This window comes from Pundamilia nyererei, unplaced genomic scaffold, assembly GCF_000239375.1.
Source record: "Pundamilia nyererei isolate P.nyererei 1_Seehausen unplaced genomic scaffold, PunNye1.0 scaffold00425, whole genome shotgun sequence".
In the NCBI taxonomy this organism is placed as follows: Eukaryota; Metazoa; Chordata; class Actinopteri; order Cichliformes; family Cichlidae; genus Pundamilia; species Pundamilia nyererei.
In genome coordinates, this window is record NW_005187826.1 from 129,317 (window position 1) to 138,924 (window position 9,608).

At 42.0% G+C, this 9,608-nt stretch overlaps 1 pseudogene; it reads right to left on the reverse strand.

The window, feature by feature from the left end:
- The window catches only part of LOC102193548 (large neutral amino acids transporter small subunit 3-like), a 9,658-nt pseudogene extending 5,063 nt beyond the window's left edge, over positions 1-4,595 (reverse strand).
- Positions 4,596-9,608: the final 5,013 nt, after the last annotated feature.

Below are 9,608 nucleotides of genomic sequence, written 5' to 3' on the forward strand. Positions count from 1 at the left end.
TGTGTTGTCTTGTGTAGTTAGTGTGTGGTGTTGTGGAAAGTTTTGTGTTGTGTGTCAGAACAATGAGGCGACTGCTGTCTCCAGGTAGAAACAGCAGTGACACACCTGCTGCTGTCAGACCTGCAGGTATCAGGCTGTGATGTTTCCTTTATAGTGGACAGAAATATTTGGAGTGGCACAAACAATTTGTGGCATCTTGTTGAAGAACAGCTGATTGTTCTGTAAACAGTTTGACATGGTTAAAAAAAAGGGTAAAAGGTAAATGGCTGCAAATCACTTTGTTGTTTGCAAAACTTGTGCGTATGGTTTTAAAACGGACAATTTATATTTGCATTTAAAGTTATGAAATATGATTCAATAAACATGTTTGTGGTTGCTACAGTAACAAATATAACTTTTTCTACTCTGATTTTGTTTTTGTCTGAGTTTAGATCAGTTGTGTTATTACAGTCTGTCAAAATGAAAACATGACTGTAAATTCAGACACGTGAGGTTGTGCTGAAAAGAATGATACCAAACAAGGCAAAGTAACTAGTGAAGGTGAAATGTAGAGGAAACATCAGAAGTAGTTACATCGTGGACATGCAATAATGCCACATGCTAACACTGGGAGGGAGGACACAGCTCACCAAAGTAAACTGCAGGTGGACTACCTCAAAAAGTTTGAACATGGCCATTTTAAAGAAGCCAAGAAAGACAAACTGGCTGAAACCAACTGTCATGGTCCAGGTGAGTGCGGGGTTTTTCCACTCTGCTGGGCTGCACCTTCAGGCGGAGACTCCAATCAGCCTTCACAGCTCAATGCAATCAAGTCACCAGCATTTAAGACCAGCACTCACAACAGACCTTTGCCAGATCTTCAGCTAACTCGTGTTAGTCGTGGCCACCTTATCTTTTGCATTTCTACCCACAGTGTTTTCTCTCTGTCATAGTACCCGCCGGGCCGTCACACTTCACAAGCAGGAAAAATACGCATCTCTGTCTGGACGCTGGTTTTCTGCTATCAGGTTGCACTCCCTCCATCGTGGCCTTTCACCTACCTGCCCCCTGCCAGGGCCGTTGCTCCAAGTATATTCTGGACTCTCTCTTGACCACTCCTCACCCAGACCACCTAGACACCCTCCTTGCCTGACGCCTACCCCTGCAACACGTAAACCATAACCATCATAGCTTAATCTCTGGCTGTGATTCACTGGACTGCCACTGACTGCCTGTCTCTTCTCATTATAGTGACTCGGTGTACCTCCACCCAGGCCACTGCCCCTTTTCCCTCCTCAGGATCCGTACTTAAACTCTTGCTTCATAGCACAAGAACAAGAGCTCAGAGCCGATCAAAGCAGGTATTGGCCTTTTACAAAACAGCTGCAATTTTGAATTGGCCAAGAAAATTGCATTTGGTTGATCTCTAGAAAATGAATCACGAAGTTCCTTTGAAATCTGAGTAACTCACTGTTCAAGGTGCTTTCTTGAAGTCGTTTGAAATTGTAAGTCTAACATGTTCCTTCCACAGAGCAAAACCAATCTGAATCTTACGTCAGGACCCAAACAGGTCTTGGTCTTGGGTCGAGTCTCAGTGGACAGCAGTCGTGTGTGTGCACCATTAGAACTGAGTGTTTTGGTTTATACCTTGTTTTTCCACCTCCTTCTGTAGCTCCTCAGAGGCTGAAAGAGACAGCAGCAGGTCAGGGATTACCAGAGACGGGTTAACAGCAATTATTCTCATTAGCAGCACACTCACTTTGGCCCTATAAACAAGTGACAAATAAAAGAAAAAAAAAACGCTGAAACCACGTTCCCTTTGATTTGATGATTTGGCTCCAATGTGCACCTTACAAGGAAGCTCATTGCAGATCTGAGTGATTGCCTTTATGCTACGGTAAAGCAGTCTTTTCCAGATTGCCTGCATTCATGTGGTGAGAGGGTTTACTAAATGGTTTGATGAGAATAAAAATGATGTGAATTCTGTGCCATAACCTTAACTTTCACCCAGCAGAACACTAAACACTTGATATAGAGTTTTTTTAAAAACCACATAAGGAATACCAAAACTGGAGCCTATCCCAGCTGTCATGGGGCGAGAGGCGGGGTACACCCTGGACAGGTCGCCAGTCTGTCGCAGGGCCAATGAAATAAACCATGGAGCATTTAGATTTAAAAAATAGAAAATGGACCATTATTCTTACGGTTGGGGTTGCCGTGGGTGACTAGGAACTCCATCATCTTATTCATAGCACCCATGAAGAAGATGAGCCTCAGCTGTGTCATCGCCATGGTGATAACACTCCACAGGAATATGGGAGAACACACAGAATGACAGAGCGGCACAGACGCTGAAGAAGGAGACAAAGAGAGAAAATGTATGAATGTACATTTAGCTTTTGGTTCAGCAGATACAGACCTCAGAGCCGTGCAGGTTCCAGCCAAAACTCTTTCAGTTCACTGAGAGTTCAGGTCCATCGCAGATTCTCACACAGTTCATTTTGCTGTTCATGGTAGTTTAGTGCACACAAGTCTTTAACCCCTTAGCAGTCCAATTAGTCCCCTAAACCATCCAATGTACCGTGGGCGGTACGTCCGACTGCTAACAGGTTAAAGACTCTAAAGTGTTTTTCTGGACTCGGGGCAACACTTAACCCTCATCAAAGGCAAGGGAGCCATAGATGACCGCTCGGACGATGGCAGCTTGATTTGTTTGAGAATAAAATCACTGAGAGTGTCGGCAGCAAGCTCAACTTAAACTAAAGCCAAAATAACAAAACAAATACCTTGGGCTGTGCTGTGGGGGTCTGTGTGCTCAGGTACTCTCTGTCTGGATCCCATTGTGTCTTCCATTGCAGTCATGTGGGTGATATTCCTGTCCCCGGTCACGCTGTCCTCTGTCACAACCCCACTTATCTTCACCCTTTTACTGTTAAGAGGAAAAAAACACACAGAATGTAATGGGAAGAGTCATAATGTGCAATTCCCACTATCTCAAAGATGTTTTAAGTTGAAGACTTTTGGAAATACTCATAAAACGTGCCCGAAACCACAGCTGACGTTACTGAATCTGTAAAACTCAGAACACATGGGAAAGGTTCATCATGAAGCCTCGTGACAGCTGACATGAGTGGGTAACATGAAGTCACAACATGAGGAGCGATTCCCTCGTCAATATCTATACTAGTCTGCAGGCAGTGATTTATAGCCTAACCGACTGCAATGACTCTGTCCTCTGAGCAGCCTGTGCACAGCTGTCCCAGGTGTTGTTGTCACTCTTCTGTTCTCTGTGTTTTGTTCATGTCTCTTTCCATTGTGAGCTTTAGTCGACTCTCAGCGCTCTCAGTTCTGCATCCTGCACTCAGGTCTTTGTGTCGTCCCTGGAGAAATCTCTCAGGGAGAATGGAATCACCCCAAACTGGTACCGCTGTGGGAATCCAGGGAGCATCCACGCTCACCACTTCATGCATAATGGACCTTCCATGTGTACGGACATGTGCAGGTGTATATGCATGTATATGTATACATATGCATATTTAAGGTGTACATGTCTATAAATAGGAATAGTAGTGGTACAATAGTTATGTCAAGCTATATAGTTGATGTCTTCCATATTTCCAACCATATCCATAGTCACATACTGTGTATGCTACCGTTGTATGTAGTGTATTATCTTACTTTTTTCATTGATTGTACTTATTTGTATTTTTGTATTTCCTTCTGATATCTGTACCTGAGCTGAGGTGACGCGAAAACTTCCCCGTTGTGGGATCAATAAAGTCTTATCTTATCTTACAGTTCAGATATGATCACTACGCTCTGTAGGAGCGATCATACTGATCACAACTGTCTCATCATGAGACTTGTGTTCTACTTTTAAACGTCTGACACAGTTTCCAGTGTTAATTCGTCTATTCTGTTAAAACTGACGTGTATCTGATGTCTTCAGGTGCAGGGAAAGATTCAGTGGGCCAGTTCAGGAAGCAGTTTAGGATCACAGTGCAGGCCATTCCAGTCCAGACCCACATGATGACCCGGAAAGAGACGCCAAGGTCATAAATCACCTGGAGAGGAGGAGGAGGAGTAGGACAGAGAAGCATGAGGGAAGAGATTTCAGGGTTGAGGTGAATAAAGGAAAGGTAAAACGTGTGCATGATGCTGCAAACTTGACCTTTAGTTACTGTTAATGTGAAATCTCACGGCAGTATCCTCCCTTTTATTTCCGCCCAGTGTTGTCTCTTGTTTATTCTTCTTCCTGTTTCCTGTCCACTGTCCTCTCTGTCATCAGCTTTTTGGTCCTTCTGCCCCCTTTGCTTTCTTTCATGTTCCCTACAGTTTACAACCCTTCTGCTACAGTTTAACAAGCAATATCTTTTAGCTTTCAGCCAAGAAAGGTTTTCCACCTTTCAACGAGGTGTGTGAGTGTGTGTCTGTACCTTGACACCGGGGAAGGTGACAGCTGAAGAAGCATAGGAGCCAATCATCAGGGAGAGGATGGTTGATCGAATGTTCCCAAACATGTTCGGCAGCTAGATGAGAGAGAGAAACGATCGTGCTGTCACACGGAGCAAATCTGAGTTTCTGTCCAAGGACAAAAGCTTCAGAGCTTTCAACATTTTCTCTACAGTTGTACATTTTAATAAGTGACCAGCAGGTGGCGCTCTTAAAAGCTTTGTACAAACACAGGGGAAAAAAGTCGTGCCGTGTGTGTATGTGTGTGTGTCTATGGGTTCTTACTATACTGGTGGGGACCAAAATCCAGGTCCCCACGAGGAGAGCAAACCAGACGTGTGTGTGTTTGGGTGTGCGAGTGTGTGTGTGCACACGTGTGTGTCACTCTAAGTATAGACACACGTGGAACAGTGCCGCCTCATGAATGTGGCTCAGTTACACTACAGGCTGTAATACTCAGTTGAAACTTGCATCAGTTTCATATATTTGGAGGATTACATTTAATACATCATTTGTCTTAATTTATTCAAACGTTACTTATGTAGCCAAGCGGCTACACTGTAACTCTGTAGTTACATTCATTCATTAAGTGTTGCTTAAACAACAAATTAGTGTAAGAGTCAGAGAGTGGAGGGATACATGAAGTGGAAATGTGAAAATATTTTTTCTCTACAGGAAGATGTTCAGTTGGTGGTTTGGGTGTAAACTGTACAGCTCTGTAAGACAGAGCCACCGTGACAGCATGCACTGGGCTGTAATATGGTTTCAGTTGTCGTTTTGAAGCATTGGAAAGCTGGTGTCAAATCCACACAGCCGTTCATAATTTTAGTCATGACTGCATTTACTCAGAGTTCACTCTATCTATAACTCTGCACTCTGGGGTGAGCTTGGATCCAGCCAAAGGCTCATGCTTTTGCTTTTCTACTGACTAACATCATCTTATTTTAACAAGCTGCACAGTGCATGTCAGGAGAGACTTTAATCAACACGTCCTGTGTTAAGTTACTACAGCGCCTTCCAAATGATTACGCACACAGAGTTTCAAAAGTTTTATAGGTTGTAGAGAATTGAAAATGGTCATTTGTTGAATTTGCAGCATTAGTAGATCAATTTCACTGACATCAAAAGTTATTTCAATCAAAAACATCTTAACAGGTCAAGTCACACAATAACACAGGACCCCGTATTTGTTAGCAGTTTTACAATTCTTGCATCCATGGAAGTTGTTTTTGGAAAGTTTCTGCTTGAATGTCTTTGCAGGATGTCAGAATAGCCTCTCAGAGCTGCTGTTTGGATGTGAACGGCCTCCCACCCTCATATTCTTTTACCTGAGGATGCTCCAAAGGTTCTCAGTAGGATTGAGGTCAGGGAAGAATGGGTTCCTCTCCTTTTATGCCGATAGCAGCCAAAGATGCAGAGGTGTGCCTCGTAGCATGAGATGGTGCATTGTCTTGCATGAAGATGGTTGTGTTGCAGAAGGAACAGTTCTTCTTTTTGTACCAGGAAGAAAGTGGTCAGTCTGAAACTCCACATACTTTGCAGAGGTCGTTTTCACTCCTTCAGGGACCCTAAAAGGGCCGTCCAGCTCTTTCCCCGTGATTCCAGCTCAAAAACGCCTCCACTACCTTTTAGCTGACGACGCAGCCAGCCATCCACCTCTGCATCCATCTGGACCATCCAGGGTGGCGCTGCACTCATCAGTGACCAAGACTGTTTGAAAATTAGTCTTCATGTGGTTCTGGGCCCACTGCAGCCGTTTCTGCTTGTGAGCATTGGTTAGGGGTGGCCGAATAGAAGGTTTATGCACAGCTGCCAGTCTCTGGAGGATCCTACAGCTTGACGTTCGCAGGGCTCCAGAGGCACCAGCAGCTTGAAATGTCTGTTTGCAGCTTTGTAATGGCCTTTTAGCAGCTGCTCTCTGGCAGAAACCTTCCTCATTGTGCCTTTATCTGCACAAACCCATGTGTGCTCTGACTCAGCCACAAATCTCTTAACATTATGGTGATCACACGTAAATTTTCGTGAAATAGGTTTTCATTACGTGTCCAAGGCGGTCAACTATTTCACGCTTTTCAGCAGAGATCATTTTTCCTTCCTAAATTGCTTGAAAATGGAGGCCCGCTTAATAATGTGGAACATCCTCCTTTAGTAGTTTTTCCTTTAATTGGGCTCACCTTGCAAACAACTGATCACAGGTGTCCGAGATTGATTTCAGTGATACAAAGAGTCCTGAGACACAATCCCATCCACGGGTTTAATTGAAAAACAACTTATTTAATCTTTATAACACTTAAACACTATTTGCATAATAATTTGGAACGTGGTGTATATTGACTATGACAGTATGAAGAAGAAGCGTCTCTGTTTTGTCTCAAAGGCTCTGCTCGTGTCGTTTCCTGTGGATCAGCGCTGTCCTGCTCTGATCTTTACACTTACACTGTTGTAGCAGCAGTGGTCATAAGCAGCTGCTGTGTGTGTTACATATTTGTATCACAGATATGAATAACACACCTTCATTTCTCACACACCTTCATTCGAAGAACAACAGAAGCTGCACTGGTGTTCACAGACCATCACTACTGGAGGTGTTTCTGAGCCCACTCCCTGATTCAACGGCACCATCGTGCCTGTTCTTAACGCACACACATCCATCAGTTCCAGGTTCGATGGTTGTGCTCGGAGGTTTCTCCACATTCTCAGAATCCTTTGCTATCACGTACAGTTTACGATGACACAGTCTTCACAGTTTCACACTGACGGACATTATTCTGAGATATCTGAACAGTTTCTAGATGCGGGGTTATTTATCTGTTTTTCACTTCTGTTACTGACCTGTGGTCAGTTAACCTGACGAGTCACTGTTCTGTTTTAAATATGTTCACATGCTAATGAGACAAATAAGAGGAAATTGTATTTCTATTGTTATTTTGACATCCGAATAGACAGGAAAGCCTTTATTTTGACATGTGCATAGACAGGAACAGTGGGGAAATGTGGAGCATTGGACTGCCACTACCTCATAAGACTTTGTTGTTACACTATCTCTTACCGTACATTACTAAATCTCCGTTTGCACTATTTGCCTATTTGCACTACTCTGCCTGGTTTGCACTCAATGTCATTTATCCATATATTGTATATTGTATAGCTTTCTTGTTATATGTAAAATTGTATTATATTATTTAATTTTATTTAATTTTTTTTACTTTAAAATATTTTACTTGCATTTTTAATCACTCTTATATTTAAATGTTCATTTTCTATTTTATCTAGGGATTGAGAGTAACGAAGTTTCTATTCTCTGTATGTCCTGTACATGTGGCAGAATTGACAATAAAGTTGACTTTGACTTTGACTTTGAAAGCATGGCTACCCTTGAAATCTTTTGAGTTGAATCCAAAATACTCCTTCAGAAAGCAAAAGTAAGTTCAGTCAGTTCTTTGTATATTAGACAATTAGTAATGGGGTGTTTGAGACATTATTTTGTACCTTCCTTGAAGTGCAGTAGTTATAGGTCGTAGCTTCTGAGCTAATGATACAAGTGTACACTTGCCCACTACCTGCTTATTGTTCTTTGTATTAATATCAGATTGTATATCTACAGGATGCTTATCTTGTAGTCTCCTATGTTAGTGGCTAAATACACTTACCTGCTGATTATATGACAATCATTAAGAGTTTAGTTTTATGTGTTTCTAGTTTCACTCCAGTTCAATGATGTCAGTTCAACACTATGTTCGAGGAGCAAGTACGCTCACCTCCCTGGCTCTTGAGTTTGGCTGGCTGTTCACGCTCAGGGAGTTCAACACATAGAGAGAACAGTACAGTCACCGTGTTTTCCTCTAACTGTTTCTTTTTAGTATCGTTTACCTTTTTGGCCTTTTGTTGCTCCCATTAATCAAAACCAGCCATTTTTTTTAAATCAAATGATACAATGTCTCAGTTTAAATATTTAAAATCATTTTTATGTTATACTGTGGAAACAAAACATGGCTTTGTCAGAGTTACAAACCATTGAGTTCTGTTTTTATTTACGTTGCGTCTTAACTTCTTTTTTGAATTGGGGTTGTAACTATGGTGTCACAAGTGTTCACGCTGAAGGTGTCATGAGAAACACTCTTTGTTTACATAAATGAAATGAAATGAAACCGATAATATCGGAGAATTCAGCTATAGCATGCAACAGGCCGTCAGTTTCTTTGTTTGTACATTGCCCTCATTTGCCCCAGTGTAAATATCACTGGGTTTTATTTGTCTGTCTACAGCCTCAGGTTCAGCTGAAGTCATGCCTTCCCAGAGTAATGTTCCCATGTTGTAGGTTTGCCTTGGCTCTCCATTCTTATCAGCCCTCCCCTCTTTTCCATCGCTGTGTTGCCTCTGTGCACACACAGCTTATAAAGCATAAGCATGAAGTTCCAACCACAAATATCACAACACCAGCTGCAGGTCAGTTCCACAGAATGACACCAGTGGGTCTTTTTGTGTTAATTCATTGCAAATTAACATGAAGCACAAGTCCGTAGCTACATAAATCCGATAACTAGACAAGAATGTTAATATTGATGCATATGTATATACAGTATATGTATGGTATGGTATACATATCTATCTATCTATAAAATGAAAATGCAAAAAGAGTCATTGTTGTTTCACAGTAACATGCTGCAGCCACTCTGGATCGTGGCCGGCTGGTTTCTTAAATTTCTGCTGAATATTCTGTTTTACATAAACTAGCACACACTTGGTTTCATGTCTGATTTATTCCTTTTCTATTCTGGCTGAGCACTCAAAGTGTTTTACTGCAAGCCACCCAGCACGTTACTTCATGTCTTCTGGTGCTGTTTCTGACTGTTTCTAACTCGCTCACATCATCACTGGATTTGTGGACAGGACACTTTGACATGTGGATGCTGGAAGAGCTGGGAACCAGTTATTATACAGCAGCTTTATCAAAGCTAAACAAGTGTTACTGACTATATATATCAGGTACTTATGTAAGAGCCCCCCCCCCACACACACACACCATTGTGTCTCAATAACTTCAGCCAGCATTACCCATATGGAAAAGATATATATAAATCTTATAAAGTTATTATCTCTCTTGTACGAAACTTGTATGAAAAGCATACAGGAGTGAAAACACATATAAGATCCCTTAAAAAATTATATAATGAAAC